General features: G+C 47.2%; 1 long non-coding RNA gene across 1 annotated transcript; it reads left to right on the top strand.

Moving 5' to 3' along the window:
- Positions 1-13,198: 13,198 nt before the first annotated feature.
- On the top strand, positions 13,199-18,865 carry LOC144324580 (uncharacterized). The gene is made up of 3 exons (XR_013390028.1): positions 13,199-13,340; positions 13,433-13,598; positions 18,563-18,865. It is a non-coding gene; the product is annotated as an uncharacterized LOC144324580 (long non-coding RNA).
- Positions 18,866-23,233: the final 4,368 nt, after the last annotated feature.

The following is a 23,233-nucleotide window of genomic DNA, read 5'->3' as shown; positions in this document are numbered from 1 at the left end:
CTATTGGCTGATGGTTCTTACTTCCAAGGTATAGTAACGCTGGGTCCCCTGGCAGCTCTGGGGCTTGGGTACCCTGAGGTCAGACGGCATGAAGAACCCGGGTGCCCCTGCAACCGCTGTTCTTTGACAGCCCTGCAGATTTTTGCTCTGGGTGGTTGCCGGCCTTGGGTCCAAATAGGAGTTCTTCTGCTTGCTTTCTTCCCGTCCTGTGAGACTGGGGCGAACCCTCCCTTGACACTGTGCTTACTGACAGCTCAATCCACAAACCTGGCTTACTAAGCACCTTGCTCTTCCTTTGGTACTGTAGGTGATGCAAAAGAGGATGGTGTGTCCCCACCCCTCAAACTGCTTGTCATCTAGTTGAGGAGAGAAGTCTAGCACAAGGACTGGGGCTATGTGCTGAGTATGCACAAACAGGGATTTGGAGAAGAGAGAGCTCTGGGTGAGCAAGCAGTCAACCAGTCAACTCGCTTTCCTTAAGTAGGTACAACAATTTACAAAGTATACAAAAATTCACCTCATTTTCGCATTTTAACTCTTTTTAAAAAAATTTAAAAAAATTTTATTTGAGAGAGAGAGAGAGATCACAGAGAGAGAGGGGGAAGGAGAAGCAAACTCACAGCTGAGTGGAGATCCCGATGCAAGACTTGACCCCAGGACCCCGAGATCTTGACTTGAACTAAGGGCAGATGCTTAATCGACTGAGCCACCCAGGCACCCCCGGCATTTTTAAGTTTACGCCATCAATCATTATTTCACCATATGAAAGGTGGGGCCAATCACGGCTGAGAAAATTTAAGCTATGAAGTGACTTGAACACCTCTCTTCTGGCTTCGGGTTCTCTACTCCTCTCATTACACTCTGTCAAGGATTTAGAGACGGGGGAGAAGGCTCAAGGTAAATAGGATCTAGCTTAGTGAAGAGTAAAGGAAATGAAAATTCAAGGAGGAGAAATAATGCGAGCAGGAAGTACGCTTGGCACGTAGCAGAGGCTTTAGGGTGTCACATGAATGAATAAACATACAAATGAATTCAAGAATGCCCCACAAGTGGGGACAGCGAGGCGATGGAGAGGGGAGCAGCAAAGTCAGTTGTCATGGCCAAGTGGAAATCTATTGCTGCAATGCCAGGACTAGAGAAAGTTTCACTAGGGTGCAACATGTGTGCGGGTGGCAGGACAGTGAGGGAGCAGGGTGGGTGAGCTGGTGTGGGGTGGTTAGGTCATGGACGGAGGGCTGGGGGTCAGGCGGAGGAGTTTGGCTTGATGTGAGAGGCCCAGAGAAAGCCACTGCATTCTGGAAGAAGGGCATCTCCCCTGGAGGCAAGAGAGCTGTGCTCTGTATATTCCACGCCCAGCAGCACAGCCCACCCAAGTGTGCAGCAGCACGGAGGGCAGAGTCCCTCACCGAATTACAGGATGATGGCCTGGGCCCAGGTCTGTAGCTTCTGGACCTTGGGCAGTTCTAACAACTGCTCTAAACTTCAGCTTCTCTGCTCCTTCAGAGCTCAGCTGACACATTACTTCCCTGATATTCTGATTAAGTCAGGCCTTCTGTCACAGATTTTCAGGGCAACCTCTATTTGTCCCTTGTGGCACCTGTCACCACTCTAACTAGTTGTCTAATGTCTGTGGGTCCAGGACAGGGGCTGTGCCTGTCGTGTTCAGTGTTGAATCCCTAGCTCCGAGCATGGAACTGGGAATGGTTCTGAAGAAATACTGGCTTAATGAATGAATGGATTTGTCAGATGGGGGTAGTAACATGAACTCGCAGAGCAATTAGGGGGTCAGAGGTCGTCTCATAAATTCTTTGTAAAGCAGGAGATAAACGGGAGAGATGATTGTCATTTGGGACCTGGATAAAGATCATGCCGTGAGTCAGGCGCAGGGGTGGGGACAGGGGTGAGGCTCAGTGCCAGCCATCCAGGGTGATGTCGGGGAGAGGGGTACAGAATGCCAGGGATATTTGGAAGAGAGAGGGACAAAGCTCAGGGCTCGGCTCTCCAGACATAGAATGAAGGAGAGGAAAGAACTCTTGAAGTTTCCAGCCAGAGAGATTCAGGGAATGAAAACTGTCCCTTAAGGCAATGGCGAGGCAAGCCAGGCGAGGCCCCCCCACCGCACTTTCTCTAGGGCCCTGTTGGCTTCCCGCAGCATCTCTCCAGAGTCTTGTCTGTCTTCCCTTCCTGCCCTATCTCTGGTTCTTTATAACTGGGTGTTTCTGTGTCTCCATTCACAGTTTTAGTCTTTGGCTCCTCCCTGCCTCTGACCCCAGCCAGCACCTTCTCTTCTTGATTTTTCTTCCTCTGCCTTTAGATCCCTTTGGCCCTCCCTGTCTTCACTGCTATTCTCTACTTACTGCCTTTCTCCACCATCCTGGATGCTACCTGGGACCTTCCAGGTGGGTCAAGAGTGACATTGTGGATTTCTCAGATTTCTTGTGGTTGCTCCCTCAGCCTGTCCAGCCACCTGATTCAGTCTCCCCTCAGTTCTTCCTGCCTGAATTCCGAGACGAGGCAGGCACCTTCTGATGGGTGAAACAGGCCCCAACACGGACAAGCTCTTGGTCTCTTGTATCCTTTTCAAAGTTTTCCCTTTCCACATGGAGCAAGCCCAAGGATCTCCCACCGCTGGGACTCAGCCCGTCCCTCCTCCCCTTAGAATGCCCTGTGTCCCCTTATCTGCTCTTGCCTCCCTCCTTCCTCCTAACCTGATAATGAGGCAAATATCTCACTTTCTCTTTGTGCCTTCATTTAACGCCCTGTACATTTGTCCTCATATCAAATGCCTGTCTAGAGAACTGTCAGGAGACTTGGCCCCAGCTGGTGTCACCCTCTGTCGGTCCAACCCAGTGTCATACAAAAGTAGGCTCCTCATAAACACTTTTTTCCCCCTTAGGATTAAGAATCTTTCTCTCTTTAAAATTTTTTTTTTATTGGACTTCAATTTGCCAACATATAGCATAACACCCAGTGCTCATCCCGCCAAGCGCCCCCCCTCAGTGCCCATCACCCAGTCACCCCAACCCCCTGCTCACCTCCCCTTCCACTACCCCTTGTTCATTTCCTGGAGTTAGGTGTCTCTCATGTTTTGTCACCCTCACTGATATTTTCACTTATTTTCTCTCCTTTCCCCTTTATTCCCTCTCACTATTTTTTATATTCCCCAAATGAATGAGACCATATAATGTGTGTCCTTCTCCGATTGACTCATTTCACTCAGCATAATACCCTCCAGTTCCACCCACGTTGAAGCAAATGGTGGGTATTTGTCGTTTCTAATGGCTGAGGAATATTCCATTGTATACATAGACCACAGCTTCTTTATCCATCCGTCTTTCGATGGACACCGAGGCTCCTTCCACAGTTTGGCTATTGTGGACATTGCTGCTGGAAACATCGGGGCGCAGGTGTCCCGGCGTTTCACTGCATCTGTATCTTTGGGGTAAATCCCCAGCAGTGCAAACACTTTTTTCATGATGTTGCTGATGTGGGTGATGATAAGTAAGATGAGTCCTGGCAATGTTTCCGGAACCATGCCTGGCACATAATAGGTATTCAATAACCATTAGTAGATTCTTAATCTGAATGATAATGTTAATTGCTTCTCTAGACTCCTTTTGTGAATACAAATAATGGAAACCGACTCAGAGGAGCTTAAGGTAGAAGGAGACTGGTTCTTTCTTTTTTTTTTTTTTTAAAGATTTTATTTATTTATTAATGAGAGACAGAGAGAGAGAGAGAGGCAGAGACACAGGCAGAGGGAGAAGCAGGCTCCACGCAGGGAGCCTGACGTGGGACTCGATCCTGGGTCTCCAGGCCCTGGGGTGAAGGCAGTGCTAAACCTCTGAGCCACCTGGGCTGCCCAGGAGACTGGTTCTACGGGGTGTAGATGATCCTAGACCCTTGCAAGGGTGAGACATGTACCTGGGCTTCGTTGGAGCCAAGGAGGCAGGAGCTGAAGAACTGTGAAGGTCATCCAGCTAGATGGTCTCATCTCTCCCTGGGCCACTATTCTCTTCTCTTTCCCTGAGATGAGTTTCCTCCGCCCTTCTGCACAGATGGCAGGATAGGGCCACCCTGTCTTGGCATTAGTCATCTCTCTAAGCTCCAGGGCCACCAACCTGTGGTCCAGTCCTTCATGCTCATGTTTGTAGAAGAGGAATGTGATCATCCCAGTGAGGTTAAGCCCCCCTGACCCCTTGGCTGTGGACGGAAGCAGGATCACATTCCACAAACAGGCACAGAAATGCTTCCGTCCAGAGTGACAGGAGCGCTTCTCAAAGGGATGGTATGTGTTGGTGAGGGGTGATGGTGGTGATGGAGATAGGGCCCAAACATCTCTTGCATGAAAGAGAGAAAGAATGAAGTCAGATCTGATATACCCATGTCTATCAACCTGAGCTCTCACAGCCAACTACCTCGGACTTGTGTGTCTCAGTTGGGGGCCACTCCATGAAGCTGAGCCCCCAAATGGTTGCCGGATGCGGCTCATCCAAAGTGAGAAAGGCAGCACCAGAGCATACCTGGATGCTTCACTCCGGAGGACCTTTAGGTCCGGTCTGCTGTGTCTGCCCTCCACTCATTTCCTGTCTACTCCCAGGAAGGGAGATTTATAAACCTAGCCAAGCCTGAGTGGCAGCCCCTTCACAGAAGCTGATTACACAGGCTAAAGCTCTTCAGCTCCTGGAGAAGATAAAGAGAGGCATCGTCCCACCCTGGCTGTGGCGATGGATGAGTTTGACCTTCTGCAAATGATTACTTTGGTTCAGATAAGGAGCCCAAGTGGCTGGCAGACCAGCAGATTCCTATAATCTCTTTCCTAAGATTTGAGCTTAAACAACTTCAATCACCCTCTGCATCACCCCCCACCTCTTGCAATATCTACTTTGTGATCTCCTCTGAGAAGAGACAAATGTTTGGGCTTTTTGGCAGGTTCCGGATGCTCTGGAAGCACTGGATGCTGGGAAAAAGCAAAGTCCACCTAGCAATGGAGTTTTGTGGTTAAGAATTCAGGCCTGGGATCCCTGAGTGGCTCAGCAGTTTAGTGCTTGCCTTCGGCCCAGGACATAATCCTGGAGTCCCAGGATCGAGTCCTGCATCAGATTCCCTGTATGGAGCCTACTTCTCCCTCTGTGTGTGCCTCTGCCTCTCTCTCTCTCTCTCATGAATAAATAAATAAAATCTTAAAAAAAAAAAAAGAATTCAGGCCTGGCATAGACAGAGCAGGGTTGGCATCCTGGTTGGTTGCCCAATTGTTAGTATTTTCATGATTATCTTTTAAATTTATATTTAAAAAAGTCACGGGCAATCTAAGGACCATGTGGATCTCTTTACATTTATTTTATAGTCTAGTTTTTTTAAAAAAACATTTTATTTATTTATTCATGAGAGACACACAGAGAGAGGAAGAGACATAGGCAGAGGGGGAAGCAGGCTCTATGCAGGAAGCCTTATGTGGGACTTGATCCCAGGACCCAGGATCACGCCGAGCTGAAAGCAGATGCTCAACCACTGAGCCATCCAGGTGCCTCTGGTTTTGTTTTTCTTCTGAATTATATTTTGAGGGAATGTCATAATCTTTTCAGTGCCTTGGGCCTTTAAATTCTGGCTCCTTCATTTATTAAATGTTACCTGCATCAAGTAAGTAAATAGACTACTTGTATATCAATCCCATGGGGTTATTTCTGAGGATAAAATAGAATAATCCATGTGAGCCCCTAGCCCAGCTCCTGGAACATAATAAGCACCCTTTAAATTATAGCTATTGTATGATATATATGTATATATTTACATATATATGTGTATATATATCATGTAATATATATATATATATATATATATATCCAACAGCAACGACATGGGTGGAGCTAGAGAGTACAATGCTAAGTGAAATAAGTCAGTCACAGAAAGACAAATACCATATGATTTCACTCATATGTGGAACTTAAGAAACAAAACAAATGAACAAAGGGAAAAGAGAGAGAGAGAGAGAGGTAAACCACAGAACAGACTCTTAACCATTGAGAACAAGCTGATGGTTATCAGGAGTGAGGGGGGTGGAGGGTAGGTGAGATAGGCCATGAAGATTAAAGAGGGCACTTGTGATGAGCACCAGGTGACGTATGGACGTATGGAATCACCATACTGTACTCCTGAAACTAATATAACACAGTATGTCAATTAACTGCAATTAAAATAAAAACTTAAAAACAAATACAAATAAATTGTGATTATTATCACTGTTTCATAAAGTGACCATCAGCTCTGAGAAGTGTTTTTAAAAATATGGGCTTGAAGTTGGCGGTATCCTGATGAGAATGACTGTGGGTGTGGCCCATGCGGGCCGTGCCCCAGGCTCGTCCTGAAGAACTGTTGCTTGGTAGAGAGTACCAGACATTTGGGGGGTGGGGAGTCAGGCTGGGGCAGTAGAAGCAGGGATGGGGGGCCATCCTGCTTTTTATTTTCTTTATTGCTTTTTATTTATTACATATCCTGCTGAAGTATTTTCCCAATACTTCAACATCTAGAAAAGTATGCTGACAATCAAGCCCTAACATCTTATATCCCCCTTGGACTGAACCTTTCCTACACAACTTCTCTCATCGTTTTAGGATTCAGATGGTACATGTCATTCCATCTATTCCCCTGTGGTCCTCTGGACCTGGCTTGAGATTTAGGAATCTCTTTGTTGGAGTTGGAATTTCCTCCCTCATTCGTCATCATTTGGTTCTTGTTTTACTCTGTCAAGGAAGTTATTTCTCAAATCTACCCTAAGGACTGGGGTTCTCTGTGTGTCTCCTGAGATTATAGGGTATTGGAAAGCATTCTAGATTCTTTGCTACCTCTTGATAAGGGAATTGTTTGATTGACTGATTCATCCATCTATTTATTCATTCACTCATTCATTCATTCAGCTATTTTTGAGCATTTACAAGATCTGGGCTCTGTGCCAGGTAATGGGCTTTCATGAGACACCTAATCTACCCTGACCCATTGAGCAGCTGCCAGGAAAGGAGGTCTGACACTGAAATCTTTCCTCCCTAGGTGGGAACGTTGGTGTTCCCGTTCCTCTTCATTCTTGTTCCTAAAGTCACTGGCTGACTCTTTAATTGAATAGTTTGCGCACAGAGTAAATTTTCTTAATATTTTCAGTGCCTGCCTGGCTTTTCCGGCAGAGGATAGTATCCGTTTGTGTGCTAATCGGCTTTCCAGGATCATCCACATTCTCCAGCTTCTCAAATGAAACTTGACCTGGACCCTCTTGGGTAAATAGGATCCTGGAATTTGCATAAATGATTAAATCTGGCCTTTTAAATTGGGCCAGGGTGCTTCCCTCTGGCTCTGTGCCCCCTCCTTGTGGGGAGTGGCGCTATGACCCAGGGAAGGGTCGGGTCTTTGCCCCCAGGCTGGTGGGAGCGGGCACAGGGTGGTCAGAAGTTAGCTGGTGTAGAGCTCTGACTTTAGAGCTCAATCCCAGCTCTGCCATTGTGAGCTATAAAGCCGGGGCGGGTTTCCAGAATTCATGCTCACTCATCTCGTCCATAAGATGGGGCTTGTAGCTTTAAATTGTGTAAGAATGAAAGCAGGGAATGCAGGTAAAGCAATGAAAACGGTGTTTGAGCCAGAGAAGAGAGCACTTGGTAAGTGAAGACAACAGCCACAGCAGTTGCTACTTTCGCGGAGGAGGAGGCAGGGGCGGCCTGGAAACTGCACTAGGGTCTTGGGGTTTGTTGGCAGGTCCAGGGAGGTAGCCACCTCCCGCTGCAGGTGGGAAGGAAGGAAGGAAGGAAAAGCTGCGTTTATTAAGACAGCCACAGGCCTGGGTGTGTTCTGCGCTTTCTCACCTGACTTGCACACCTCCCCGAGGCCTTAGGCATTGCAGTCTCCCCTGAGCCAGAAGGAGCCTGCCCTGCACCGGACCCTGTAGCTTGCTCCAGGGCCACACGGCCAGGAAGCAGGGGGCGGCAGTGACCAGCTGCTTATACGCCAGCAGAAGAAACAAGAAGGGTAGCTACATTGGTGGCCTCTTTGGGTTTTGGCCCCACACACGTATCATCTGCCTCCACTGCCCAAGGTGTTAGTCCCCAAGTTTACAGGTAAGGACAAAAGGCTCTGGAAAGCAGAGGGCCTGGTGGATGGCAGGACAGGAGCGAGGTTGGATCTGCCTGCTAGGCTGCAGCTCCCTCCCGAGTGGCTGGAATTGCGCTGCTCTGCTGCGAGTGGCCTCTGTGACCTTGGGCAGGTCACTTGACTCATGTACACTGCAGCCTCCTTTCCTGTACAAGACGACAGCCACCCTGCTGTCTCTTAGAGCTGCCGGGAGGCTCAAACGATGTAAAGGATGTGAGAGGTCTTTATAAACTGGAAAGCTCTAGACTTGGAGGGGTTATTATCCTCACTCCACAGAACCTCCCACAGGCCGCCTTTCATCCGCCCCCCCCCGCCCCCCACTGCCTCGTGCTGTCGCCTGGCTTCGGTGCTTCCCAAGCCTGCAGGATCGGCTTGCTGCCTCCTGGTACCAGAGGGGAAGGTCCTCCTACCCCTACAGTCCCAGCACCTCCCCTCAGGCTCTCAGAGCACCTGGGACGGCTGAGGCTTGAGCAGGTGTCTCCAGCCCTCGGGGGCCGTGCTCGAGCAGCCTCTGCCCTCTCGGGCCTGTGAACCCCTTCCCAGGCTGGGGATCTGCTGTGCTCCCCAGAGGTCCTCGTCCCCAGTGGACAACAGACTTCCATCTAGTAGCTTCCCCGCCTGAGGCTCTCAGACTTTCCATTTTCAATTGCTTTCAATTGAAGGCTCAGAGGAAACAATCTCCCACGGGTTAGAGACTCCTTTTAACTGGGTTCCTGCAGCCTCCTCTCTCAATCTCTCTCTCTCTCTCTTTCTCTCCTCTTGCCACCCTTGCCCTTCTTAATCTGAGAAATAGGCCTCTCCCCGCTCGTCCTCAATGTGACTGCATCCAGTAGCTGGGGGTTCACTTAACCCTTCTTTTTTTTTTTTTTTTTTTTATTGGAGTTCAATTTGCCAACATATAGCATAACACCCAGTGCTCATCCCACCGAGTGCCCCCCTCAGTGCCCGTCACCCAGTCACCCCAACCCCCTGCCCACCTCCCTTTCCATCACCCCTTGTTCGTTTCTCAGAGTTAGGAGTCTCTCATGTTCTGTCTTAATCCTTCTAATTGGATTGTCTCCCTTGGGACACCTGACGGCACAGCCGTGAAAGCCTGTCACCATGACCTTGTCCACCCTGTCATCCCTCAGAGGAACATGGAGGGCAGAGTGGTAGCGTTTACTCAGGGGCTCTTGGTGGGTCAGCCCCTTCCATCCCTGGGGGATCTCAGTGGGATGTGGTGGCAAGGGTAGGGAGGTGGAGCAGCAGAGGTGGTCAGATTTTTCTCGTTTGATAAGATCCGATTCACTGAGTGCAAGCCTCATTCCAAAGTGACCAAAGGGAGAAATGGGACACTTGGCCACACTCCTCTCGTTCTGGAATATTCTATGTACGATGACTATCCGGAGGCACAAGCCTGGGATAAAATGATCCTGGGAGTTTACCTTCCCCTGAAACTGTTTTGTGCTTGTCTGAGTCCAGTTTCTAAGCTGGGGAGAGGTTCCTAGGTACCTCGCAGGTTTTTGGCACTCGGGATACGTTAAACACCTGTTATTGTCAGCTGGAGCACAAAGCTGCATGACATTCCACTCTCCTACCTGCGCCCGTGATCAAAAAGATGAAGCAAATGAGATGCTCTTCCCCTTGCCCAGGGATGACCTCGTGGCCACGAGCGGTGTCATCGCCATCTCTCTAAAACGGATGGGAGACCAATGTTACTGGAGGAGTGAAGAGTTTGCTGTTCAGGCTCAGTTGCAAATGTGACAGTGAGACATTTCCAGAACCGAAGCCTTCTTTCTTGCTGCCTCCAGGGTGGGAGGCTGATTCCCTACCCAGGGTGGGGAAGGCAGAAGAAGTTTCCTTCAGCTTTTTGAAAAAAAGGATCGGGCTCTGCCATGGCCCCTGCTCCTCCAGACCACGAGCGGGTCAGTGGGGCGAGCACAGAGGAAGCTCCCGCCCGCCCTGGGGCTGTAGGGGCACAGCCTGCTGCAGGACCTCATTCCAGTTGGCTCACTTATTTATACGTAAAGCGGAGAGCTTTGGGGGGTGGGACTGTTGGTGGCAGGTTTGCCTCTCCCCTTGTCTCCAGTAACCGAGGGCTGGGTATACACTTGCCTACCCGACATCGTGAGATAAAAGCCCGCAGTTAAGGAGGATGGTCTGGTGAGTATGCCCTGCCTCAGCCTCCTTTACCCCTGAGCACATATTTTGTCCCCCCTCCCCACCCCCGCCCAACGAGGCCAGTGAAATATTCCAGCAGCCCCTACAGTCCTCTCCCTTGGGGAGTTCTGGCCAACACATCCTCCCTACCTTCTTATACCTCCAGAGATGTTTTAATTCTCTTTATGGTCAGTGTCTGGGGGGCGGGGAGGGGGCGCCTGGCCAACCCGCCCTTGATTCTGCTCAGACCACAGATTTCTCACCTGGCTGGGTCCGCTCAGGAATTCTAACCCCTGTATTGTAGGCCCTGACTCCCGTCTTCCCTCCCGAGACTAGTGCCAACCTGTTTGTAGCCCTGGTTTGTTCTGACCCTCCTCTTCCATGCCCTGAACCCAAGAAGAGCCATCCTTGTCCTGCTCTCTTGGCCCTGGCCTCCCAGGTTCCCAGGAAGGTTTAAGCTTTGTTGTCCTATTCAGATTGCTCTTCTTCCTGCCACTGAGGACCCCGTGTAGCCAGGGTGCGCTGCGGGCCTTGATGGAGTGGGGCTGGGCTGGGCGGGGGTGGGGTGGGGTGGGCGCTGCCTTCCCAAGGGCTGGTGCTCTGCTGCCCCCTGGGGGCGTGCATGCCACAGGCTAACCCGTGAGACCTGGAGTTTCCACATCCAGGGTAAACCAAAGGCGGGCTCTGCAGTCAACGTTATTCTTTACACACGTCCCTAGCCTCCCCCCACACCCCCTTCTGCTGCTGCTGCTTCTGAGCCCACAGATGTTTCCTCCAGCAGAGCCCCTGCAGAAGCCAGGTGAGACAGTCGTGGCTCTCCTTCCAGCTCAGAGGTGGGGTCTAGGGACACAAGGCTGGTTCCTTCCGACCTGCCAGATCCTTTTGTCTAGGGAGAAAGCAATCGTTGTAGATTTGCTCCAGGCTGGGCTCCGCTAGAACAAACACACATGTGCATATTAACACCCACATGCCAAAAATTCGATTTCGGCAAACAACCAGACCCTGCTAATTAAAATGTCTAATCCATTTAAATGAATGCAACAATTAACTAACCAGACCGTAATTGTGTGATTTGAATACTCGTCCTTTTCATTCCCATCTAGCTGGCAGGAAGACTTATTTCCTGGGTGGGGTCCAAACCCCATGATCTTTGAAATGAATTTCATTTCTGGGCTTCCCTCTACAGAGCACCTCACCCCTCACGCCTCACCCGTCACCTCACCTAGCGACGCTGGCCCCTACTGTCAGGAAGCTTGGGCCTAGTGGCTTACTTCTGTGTTAAACCCTGCTGATGGAGAGACATCTCGGGTCAGATTTATCCTTTCCCTGGAATGCTCCCTGTCTGCAAGTGCCTCTCCTGGAATTTCTGCTGGGGATGGGAAGATTTGGGGCTGTGATAGTCTCTGCAGTTTCCAGTTTCCTGTTAGCGTCAGGGCCAGAGAGAAAAAGAGAGAGAGAGAATCAAAGAGACAAAAAGAGACTTAGCGGCCGAGGCACAGGAAAAGAGAGAAGGACATCCTTTGCCCACACAATTTGAGGATACAAAAGATAAACATCAGAGACATATTGTGCCATCACCTGCATGTAGACCTAAGGGCTCCCACCTGCCATGTGTCCCTGGTCTGCTCTTCACTTCCTGACTTGCATCTTGAAACATTTATTGAGTGTGTACATGTAAGGCCCCTAGGTGGTCGCTGGAAAGAGATAAAACAGGAACATAAATAAGTATAAATAAACAGAGGAGGTACCATGAGAGAGGTAGGCAGCAACACTGCAGCCGTGGCCCAGAATGGCCACCTGGAAGGGCATGGAGGGTTGTGGTGCACACCTGGACGGAAGCAGGGGCCAGGGCACCTGAAGAGGTATTTGTATAGCACGAGTGCTGTTTTTACTGCGATTCCGGGGACAGACCTAGATTTTTAGGGGCTTGAAGCCTTTAGTGATGGAAAGGTTATTTAAGGAAAACAAAACAAAACAAAACAAAATTGTGAATAAGGAATTAGTCATAAAATCAAATATTTATTTCAAATAAGAAAATAGATCATAGTAAATTGTATATTTTAAAAGCTGACAATACCACAAACACCACAAGCCCCAGAAAAATAACGGAGTCAAAAAAATGGATTAGCTGCCTGGCATACCTCTTACAGTACTTTCTCCATGCATTTTTTTTTTTTTTTTTGGTTGCATAGTCTTTGATGCTCCTTCATATGACAACAGTTTTCAAGTGTGGGTTTTTAAAAGAGAGAATAAAGAGAGGATCCTGTCTTTCTTCTGACCCAGAGGATCAAAATTTGTCATAAATGCTAGTTGGGATTCATAACACAAGGCCACACACACACATGTGCTTGTTTCTGAGTTAATGCTACAGGTCAGTGCAGCACAACTTTGGAATTGGGATAAATTCAGTGTGAGGAGGCACGAGCACATTTACCACACCTTGGCCATCTGGCTCTGCCCCCATGTCATGGCGCTGTGACTTGGCGCAGTGGCTGGAAAGCGTACTCCCTGACTCTTTTCTAAGCAGTAACTTAATTAAATGTAAGACTGTGAACTAGTCAAATGTAACTAACCCAACTGAAAGCTTTCCCAGTTCAATGCGGCCCGAGCTGGATGCCATGGCCACTCTGGCACCATTGCGGTGAAGGGCTGTGTAATGAAGGGAGGCTGGAATGGAAAGAGATAACGCGTTTGACATTTGAGTTAAAATATATTACTTTAGAAAGTTTCATCAAAACATAAGATCATGTAAATACATTGCCAGGGTCTCTCCTGGAGCCTCTAGGGGTCTAAGAAGTGAAGGGCCTTGATACGTAAGGCTGCATTGTTTTATCATAAAGTTATCCCTGCTTAGATTACTAACTTATTTAGGAAAGTGATGGAAATTGCTAGAAATATTCATCGTTCCCTGCTTACCTGTCAGGGCTGAAGAGAGAAAGTGTTGCACAGTCATGAAGGGTACACATTTTGGAGTTGGTGGTTCTGGGTTCAAGTTCTGATCCTGCAGTTGAGGAGTTCTGTGACCTCGGGCAAACCACCTACACCCCAGCTTTCTCATTTGGAAAAAAGAGGTAAGAGTAGAATTGACATGCTGGATAAATGTGACAAGGCCTGTAAAGCATGGGATAGCCATTGGTCACACTGGCTGGTTTTTATTTTTCAGAAGGAGGAGAGGTACCTTCCAGCTTCTGGGATGGCAGAGTGAGGGTGCATGGGAGAGTTCCCTAAAGGAGGGACATCTGAGTGGAGCCTTAAAGTTCTGGGACCAAAACATTTGAAATGGGGATGCACATTACCCTGGAAACGTGTCCAGTTTGGCTGGAGTACAGGTGAGTTTTACAATGGGGGCTGAGAGGGGCCAGAGATGCTAGACTTTATTTCCCACAGTTTGACACGATCAGATCTATGATTCTGAAACACACTGCATGCGGAGAATGAGACCTGTGGAACTTGTTGAGACAGTCCAAGCAGGACGTGGAGGACTGAACCGGGTGGTGTTGGAGGTTCCCACGCGCAGATACACAGCTGCATGGACCCATGAACACATCAAGCATAGCAGGCCCCGTGATGATGGCAGGGTGAGCCCAAACATCTCCGAATCATTTATCCTGCTCTCTGCTGGGGCTCAACAAAGAGGAGACCAGACTGGCAGGGCTGTTGCTGGTGCTAGATGGAAGCTGTGCCCTTTCAGGCATGCGCCACACCCTTGCATGACAGAAGCCTGCTCTCTGGGCCTGGAGGGTCACTGCTAGCGCTGGCTGCAGCTGGCTGACTTGTCTTCACATCTGAGTAGGCTCTTTCTGGGAGCTGGTGGGAGCTGCCAGTGAGCGCTGCCTTCCAGCAGGCTGATGGGCAGTGCAATTTATTTTATGCTGAAATGACATCCTGACAACAACACCTCTCGCAGAGGACAATTTGGTCTCTGTAATTGCTAGCCTGGAGGCAGGGAGAGCGGTCCCTCTCACCTCTCAACACCTGCCAGAGGAGCACGGATAGCATCAATAGGTCCTTTTGGAAAAGGAGACTCAGAGCCCCCTCTCTTATCCACCAGCCTGGAGCCTCAACCAGCAATCTTGTGTGGTGGCTCTTCCATACAGGCAAGCAGTCAGGGGCCCAAGCATTAGCCAGCCCGGAAGTGGCATTTTGCCCAAAGGTTTCTACCTCATTTGGATCTAGCACTGTTCTGGAAGTCTTTGCCCATTGATTCAGAAGACTGTTGCAAACCCGATAAATCATTAATGGTCATTCTTACACATCCATTTGCAAGATCCAGAAAATGGAGGCACAGCTTGCTTCAGATCAGGCAAAATGGAATTTATTTATTTATTTATTATTTTTTTTATTTATTTGATTTTTATTTTTTTATAATAAATTTATTATTTATTGGTGTTCAATTTACCAACATACAGAATAACACCCAGTGCTCATCCCGTCAAGTGCCCCCCTCAGTGCCCGTCACCCAGTCACCCCCACCCCCTGCCCTCCTGCCCTTCCACCACCCCTAGTTTGTTTCCCAGAGTTAGGAGTCTTTATGTTCTGTCTCCCTTTCTGATATTTCCCACACATTTCTTCTCCCTTCCCTTATATTCCCTTTCACTATTATTTATATTCCCCAAATGAATGAGAACATATAATGTTTGTCCTTCTCTGATTGACTTACTTCACTCAGCATAATACCCTCCAGTTCCATCCACGTTGAAGCAAATGGTGGGTATTTGTCATTTCTAACGGCTGAGGAATATTCCATTGTATACATACACCACATCTTCGTTATCCATTCATCTTTTGATGGGCACCAAGGCTCCTTCCACAGTTTGACTATTGTGGACATTGCTGCTAGAAATATCGGGGTGCAGGTGTCCCGGCATTTCATTGCATCTGTATCTTTGGGGTAAATCCCCAGCAGTGCAATTGCTGGGTCGTAAGGCAGGTCTATTTTTTTTAACTCTTTGAGGAACCTCCACACAGTTTTCCAGAGTGGCTGCACCAGTTCACATTCCCACCTGTTGGTGCAGGAGGGTTCCCCTTTCTTCACATCCTCTCCAACATTTGTGGTTTCCTGCCTTGCTAATTTTCCCCATTCGCACTGGTGTGAGGTGGGATCTCATTGTGGTTTGGATTTGTATTTCCCTGATGGCAAGTGATGCAGAGCATTTTCTCATGTGCTTGTTGGCCATGTCTATGTCTTCCTCTGTGAGATTTCTCTTCATGTCTTTTGCCCATTTCATGATTGGATTGTTTGTTTCTTTGCTGTTGAGTTTAATAAGTTCTTTATAGATCTTGGAAACTAACCCTTTATCTGATACGTCATTTGCAAGTATCTTCTCCCATTCTGTAGGTTGTCTTTGAGTTTTGTTGACTGTATCCTTTGCTGTGCAGAAGCTTCTTATCTTGATGAAGTCCCAATAGTTCATTTTTGCTTTTGTTTCTTTTGTCTTCGTGGATGTATCTTGCAAGAAGTTACTGTGGCTGAGTTCAAAAAGGGTGTTGCCTGTGTTCTCCTCTAGGATTTTGATGGAATCTTGTCTCACATTTAGATCTTTCATCCCCAAAATGGAATTTAGATTATAGATTACACTTCTCACAAGAAACCCGCCTCCTCTCATTTGCCTATATTTGTATCTTTATCCCAGTTGCCTGCCACCTAATATAGTTTTTGGCATATCGGTTAGTATTAATTTGCTGACTGATTGCATTCTGAGATGAATAATAATTTGGACCAGGTAATTTAATTTCTATTATTTTATTATGGGAAGGAGGAGAGAAGGCTAGTATATGTCTTCATTCATCCCACAGATATTTACTGAGTGCTCACCGTGTTCTAGGCACCATACTATGTACAGGACATAGAACAGCAAACAGGCAACAGCTCCTGCCTCAAGGAGCTATGGTTTCATGGAAGATATATAAGTACTTAACACACCACTTTTGGGGAAGTAACTTGTGCTATGGGAACACATTCTGTGAGCACTTAACCCAGACAAAGGGTGCAGGGTGTGGTGGTCAGGGAAGGCTTAGCAGAGATCTTGATGTCTCTCTCACTTGGGACCTGAGGGAAGTGTGGGAGTCAGTCAGTCAGGTGAACAGGTAGTAGAGAGATGCAGATGAGACAAGTCCATGGTCCATGGCACTATGGAGCAGATGCTGGTCTAGAAGAAAAGTTGGCCAAAGAGAAGAGGTAATTGTAATAGTGTGTAAATCTTGGGATTGGGAGAAAGACAGTATTTAAGGAAGCTTTCATCACGTAAGTGTTTCTGGAGCAAACAACTGAACTGACTCCACGTAGCTCAAGATGAAGACCATCATGGTTTCTCACAGAATCAAAGGAAAACCTGTACAACCAGGGTGGTTCCAGGGTGCTCACTAGCAGAGCCTCCTCGATCTTGTTGGCATGACAATGAATGCTACAAGCTCCAAACCCCAGGTCTCCACGTGCTGCTCTTCAACTTCAGGGGAGGGAAACTCTGATTGGCCAGATTGGGTCAGGTGTCTCTACCTTTGGACCAATCAGGCATGGGCAGGGAAGGGGAGGATGGGTAGACATGGTCAATTTTACCTTGACCCTGCGATGCCTACATTCAGTTCTGTTTTTTGTTTTGTTTTGTTTATTGCAAATAGGGATGGAGGACATTTCACTAAGAGAAGGTGCAGCAGCAAAGTAGGAAATTTAGGAAGGTTTCCTAATGTATCCACTTTACTGGGATGGGAAAGGTCTGGTATTTATTTGCACAGGCCATGGGTTTCTTTTTTTCCACGCCTGCTATCTCCACTCATGAATGGATCTCACACAACCAGCTCTAGGACCTTTAGACTCTGGTATGTCCTTCAGTGTCTCTGACAAATTCGAGGAATCTGGAGTCCCGAGAATTTTCCAAGGCTATGACTTAAGGGCTTGGGGTAGGGCGTTCAGGGACAGAAAGGTATTTTGGAAGTGTGGGGCCGTAGAGAAACTCTGTAGACAACTGGGGAGACGGGTTATAGAGAAATGTGCTTCTTTCCTAAGTCTAATTTGGGTTTATCCAAGTGAATAATTTCTCAGGCAGCCAGGAGGAGCCGCAGGTCCCATGAGACCAGGGCTGCTCAGAATTCAAGCTGTAGTTCTGACAGCTTCAACTTGGAATCAAGCTCAGCATTCCGGCCTATGAGATCCTTCACTTGCTTCACTCTCTCCTCTAGGTCCAGGGCAGGATTCCCAGAGGCTGAGAACATTGCTCTGCTGTGTCTTTGCAGACTCGTGTAAGGGGCAGATGAGTATTTAGCCACTTACACCCTCTTTACCTGCTTACCAGGCAAATTGCTGAATACACCCTGGCCAGGGAGTAAGAAGGAGTCAGACTCTGAACAAACATCTTTGCTTGGAGAGGACTCCATCCAGCCCCTTCCTCCTGGTGTCCTGGGCTATGGACCAGTCTCATCTAATCCTCTTCTCACCTCTTCACCTGGCTAACTGCCTTACTTCCCAAGAGCACTTGGCCAGTTGGGTGGGCAATTGTTCTCAGCCTCATAGACAACCGACCTAGAAGGCTTCTCCAATATCTGTTAGTGCATCCTTTAATTTTATAGAAAAGGAAGTTGTGCCCAGAGAGGGGATGAGACTTGCCCAAGGTCAATCAGATATTATGTAACAGAACTGGGGCCAGAACTAAGACCTCTCAAAGCCATTTGAGCTATCACTTATGTTGCTTCTCACACCTCACCCTTCTGAATGTGCTGAGACCCCAGAGCCAGATTTCCCTCTTGCTGTCAATTTCCCTAAGGGTCAGAGTTGTTCTCAAGTCAGCTCCAGGGGTAAGGAATAACTCTTGAACTTACCTCTCTTCCATAAAGCATTTGTCCTTGGATAAGGACATCTTGGGTCCAAGAGTCAGACCCAGGCTTTGGTAAGAAAGGATCACTTAATCCAAGGACATGCATGCTTCTTAGAGATTTATCACCAATTTACAAAGCCCCTAGTTCCAGGCTCTGATTGGCCCTGAGAACAAGTATCCTGTTAGCAGAAGACCCCTCATCATCTCTAAACTACAGGAGAGAGCAAAAGGAACTGAACTGGGTGACAGGGTGGTAGTGGTGGTGGGGGTGGTTAGACCACTTGTCAGCTTGCAGACTTTGTGCTCTGGACAATTTTATATGGACAGGGTGATGACAGCAGTGGTCCAGACCCCTAGAGATCTTCTAGTCATCCAGGGATGTTGTGATATATTCAAGGCCAGAAGTTTTGCCTGCCTATCAGAGCCAACAGCCCTTTCAGATGAGAGAAGATGTGAGCCGATCAACTTTTTCCCTTTTCTTTCAGGTACAGCTTCTTCAGGACTTGAAATGCCAATGTCACAGCTCAAGAAATAATGATTTTATTACTTCTTTGGAGAGTGGTATGATATTTTTCTCTTTTTTTGGTAGAGGGGAAGGAGGAATGATCAAAAGGAGAGAGAAAAGACTTTTGGAACTATTTTAGAATAAAAATCTTAAAAAAAAAAAAAAAAAGGGATGCCTGGGTGGCTTAGCGGGTTTAGCACCTGCCTTCGGCCCAGGGCGTGATCTTGGAGTCCTAGAATCGAGTCCCATGTTGGGAGCCTGCTTCTCCCTCTGCCTGTGTCTCTGCGCCTCTTTCTCTCTCTCTCTCTCTCTCTCTCTGTGTGTGTTTCTTATGAATAAATAAATGAAAACCTAAAAAAAAAAAGAAACTATTTTAGTTGGTGCATTTTGTGTGTGTGTGCATGCATGTGTCTGTGTGTGGCCATGTGTGTGTGCTTACTCGAAGGCAGCTCAGGATGAACAGCAACCTTCAATATCCAGAGCTATACCTTGCTTAATCTTCACTGGTAGATTCTGGGTATTTGGTAAATAGAGCATCTCTCAGGCATGGTGTTAAGCCCCACTTGAGGGCCAAACTGGGTATCTCTTTACTGTAGTAACAAATATGACAATGATTTACTAGAGGGAAAAATGACAAAATCCAATCCTTCCTGAAAAAGATTATAGCTCACAGGTACTGGGCAAGTACTCAATGGTACACATTCTTATAAGCCCTACACACACTAAGGATTCACTCATTTAATCCTTCTCTTGATTCTGGGTAGGTAATTTTGTTTTCTTCATTGTATGAATCACGAAGAAACCAAGGCACTGAGGGGTTAGGTAACTTGTCCAAGTCACACTGGTGGCAAGAGGTGGAACCAGGAATTAAACTCTGCTGTTTGGTTCCAGGTCCTTCCTAGCTCTTAGCTGTCATATGATATTACTACTACTACTACTACTACTACTACTACTACTTTTCTTTCTCGTTCTTCTTTTCTTTCTTCTTTTTTTGATACTTCTCCTTAAGGCCCATGTCTGAATAATTGTTCTGATACTTACTGCTATAGAATCTGAAATCTGTGCGGTTAACTCAATATCTATTTGGGGATGACTGTCAGGGAGAAGACTGCCCTAGATACATCTCAAACCACCACCCAACTATGCTGTTTCTAGGAGATTTGACCACTACTACTAGCCACCCACTTGCCTCCCCCAAAGTCTATAAAATACAGGTCATTCTCACTTGCAGATAGGTCATGACTAATTCAGTGCTAGTTTCCCTCCACACCAGTCCACACTGTGCAGTGGCCCTGGCAAAGCTGAACAGTCTCCGGTGATGGGGACCTTACTGTCTCACATAGCTGCTCTTTGCATCTTTGGATAATTGTGATCCAATTGTGTGTTGAGGATGGGGGCTGGCATCTGCCTTACTGAGGCTCCTGTCCACTGGTGGAACACATCTGGGCCCTCAACCACAAGCAACCTTTTAAAAATTTGAAACAAGCACTACCTATACCCAGAATCTTCTCTTTCCCACATGACACCTTCTCATTTTCTCCTATGACAGAGCTACAGGACCAACCTAGCCTCTCAATAGCTTGTCCACATTCCTGTTAATGAATCACTGAGATGCAGCCTGGTAAGAACAAAGCATAGCAGGGTAGTCCCTCCCCTCCTTGCAGAGATTCAATTAAAGAAGCTTCAGGTGAGAGTCACTTCATCCCAGGCTACTTAAAGGGCTTATGACTGATAATCTCAGGCATCAGAGGAAGTATTTGCAGTTTCACACTGGATTCATTTGAAGATCTTTAAAAAATACTAGAAACTCTTATTTAATTGGTCTGATAATGCTGCTTAGGTATTAGGATTTTTAAAAGTCTCCAGATATTCTAGCGTATGGCCAAGATTGAAAACCTGGTCTTACTAAGGCCATGCTGGAATGTAATTTTTATGAGAACAAGGACTTGGTCTCTCTGGTTTCCTGCTATGTTCCCAGCAACAACAAAGGTGTCTGGCACATAGAAGATCTTGTTCAGGAAGCATTTGTTGATGAATGAGTGAATCCTTTGCACGTTGCTGAATGTTTGCTTATCATTTCATCAATTGTCCCCGATAAAGTGATGATTGAAGAGCATTGAGAGAACTATCTCTGCCTTGGACAGTGAGGGATGGAGTTCGCTGTGTCTGGTTCCCAGCCAACACGCAGTTAAAATTGTCTAAGTAGGACAGAACAAAGCTTGCTGGCACATGGAAAGGGCTCTTGGGTCAGTGAGCTCTTGTGAAGGAGGCTGGGTTGAGAATATGGTGACAACTCAGTGTTTAATTAACATGGCTCTAGAGGGATCTGGAGCAGGATTTAATGGAGACTAATATTACCCATAGACTGGGGAAAGCATCAGCTCAGATCAAAGGGAGCATCTGGAGACATGGAATAAGGCCTTATTGAGAAGAAGTAGGCAAGAGATCTTGTTTCACTGGCTGGGGATTTTGTGAAGCATTTGAGACATCTGAACTCTGAAAGACACGGCGAGTGCCTGCTGTCAGGTTGCCACTGTGCCGAAGGGTCTGGGGCTCTCCCTGCATACAGGATGCTGCCTCCTTGGAGACATGAGGGAGCTCATCCCCACCCTCCCCTTCCAACTTATGTTCAGGGTGAGCATATGGAGGTTCCCAGGGGGAAGAACCCATGTAGAGGGAAGGACACTGAATACAAGAAGAAGGAGGCTAAACTGAGAACATGAGTGTGATAGGGGCACTGGGTTCAGGAGTCATGGAGTAGGAAGGATCTGGTAAGGAGGAGCTTTCTGATGGGCAGGAATTGTGTGAATATTATAAAGAAAGGAAGGGATGTGTATAGATAGAGAGGACTTGAATGTGTGTTTAAGGTGGGTAAGATGGAAGGTTCAGAGCTTTCTTTTGGTAACAGGGAGGTAAACTGATAAAGTGTACCTTATCTCATTTAATCCTCACAATTCCCCTAAAAGGTAGAGAGTTTCAACCCTACTTTATAGATGAGCATGCTGAGTCTCACAGAGAATAAGTGACTTGCCAATAGTCACCAAACCAAGTAAGTGGAGACTTGGATTGCCTGTCTCTGAAGCTTTAGTTTGCAGAGGAAAAACATAGATGGATGGAGAGGGCTCAAAATTCAAATCTCAATGTTTAAAGAAGCTAGTTTATATTGATATAAGTAATATAGTATAATTGATGTAATATGAGTAATATCTTCCTTCTAATTTCCCAATCTATGTAGAAAAAACAGACTATCAGGAGGCTGTGAATTATATGCAGGTATGAATCACCTTCTAAGTTCTTGCCTTCCAGGCTCCCTTAAGATGGGACACTCCTCTCAACAGTTAGGACAAATCCTCCCAAAGCTGAAGGACTGGGACAGAGATTCCAGGGTATTAGTATCCCAGTCCCCTTCCTCTCCTTCCATCTGGAATGTGAAGCATTATAGGCAATTATTATAGTAGAGAGAGCCCAGGTCCAGGAGACATGACATCTAAACTCAAGGCTCGCCTCTGCCATTGTCTCTGCTGCACTTTTCCCTCTCTCTTCTGGTTGAGAGAGTCCCTCTTTCCTGTAGGGTACTCATACTAAGTGGTTTTTATGGAGCTGTGCCATGGCCATTGTCTGTAAGGGTCCCTATAATTCGGAGCTGCTGCTGACTGTCTTTCCAATCAAGTGTAGAGAAGAAGAGAGAATTCTGACAGGGGCACCTGAGTGGCTCAGTTGGTTGGGTATCTGCTTTGGGCTCAGGTCATGATCCTGGAATCCTGGGACTGAGTCCCATGTCGGGCTCCCTGCTCAATGGAGAGTCTGCTTCTCCCTATCCCTCTGCCCCTCCTATCTGCTTGAGCTCTCTCTCTCTTTCTCTCAAATAAATAAATATTCTTAAAAAAAAAAATAGAATTCTGACAATCATGCTTGAGCACCTGGATCCTGCTGTGCTGGATTCTGTAAATTTCTGTCATGAGATTCCATGAACACCAGATTTTCTGCAAAGATAGCCCCAGCAACCTCTTCCGTCTCTGTGTGCATGTTTCTTTGCAGCGTAATGTTGTCTCCTGTTATAGACAGAGTCTATTTGCCCTCTCTTTGAGTCTGGGTTGGCTTTGTAGCTTGTTTGGGCCAATGGAATGTGGCAGAGTGCTTTCCAAGCTTTGGTCTTAAGTGGCCCTGCACCTTCAGCTCTCAACCTTCTCAAACCTTGAGACTATTGTGCTGTGAATAAGCCTGGTCTAGCTCCTAGAGCATGAGAAAACGCACAGAGAGGCCCAGCCAACCCAGCCATCTCAGCAGAGCCCAGGCCAGCCTGCCAGCTGAATGAAGCTGCAGTGAGTGGCGGAAGAACCACCTACTAACTCACAGAGTTATGAGAAATGATGAATTGTTATTGTTTTAAGTCACTACATTGGGGAGTGGTTTGTTATGCAAAAATAGATATCTGATTCATGAAAATACAGTCACCAGCTCGTTATGTGACTTGTGCATCAATTGTAGTTTTTTATTTCATGTAAAGCAAAATTAGCTTTTGCTAATTTGATCTGTATAATAATTTATCTAAAAGATATTGGGCCATCAGGAGGGCTGAAGTATCAAGATCAAAGCTACTCAGCCAGAAATGTACTCTTAAATTAGATACCCTCCATCAGGATCCCTGACA

Source organism: Canis aureus, chromosome 12 (assembly GCF_053574225.1).
Source record: "Canis aureus isolate CA01 chromosome 12, VMU_Caureus_v.1.0, whole genome shotgun sequence".
NCBI lineage: Eukaryota > Metazoa > Chordata > Mammalia > Carnivora > Canidae > Canis > Canis aureus.
This window is presented reverse-complemented; position numbering and strand designations above follow the sequence as displayed.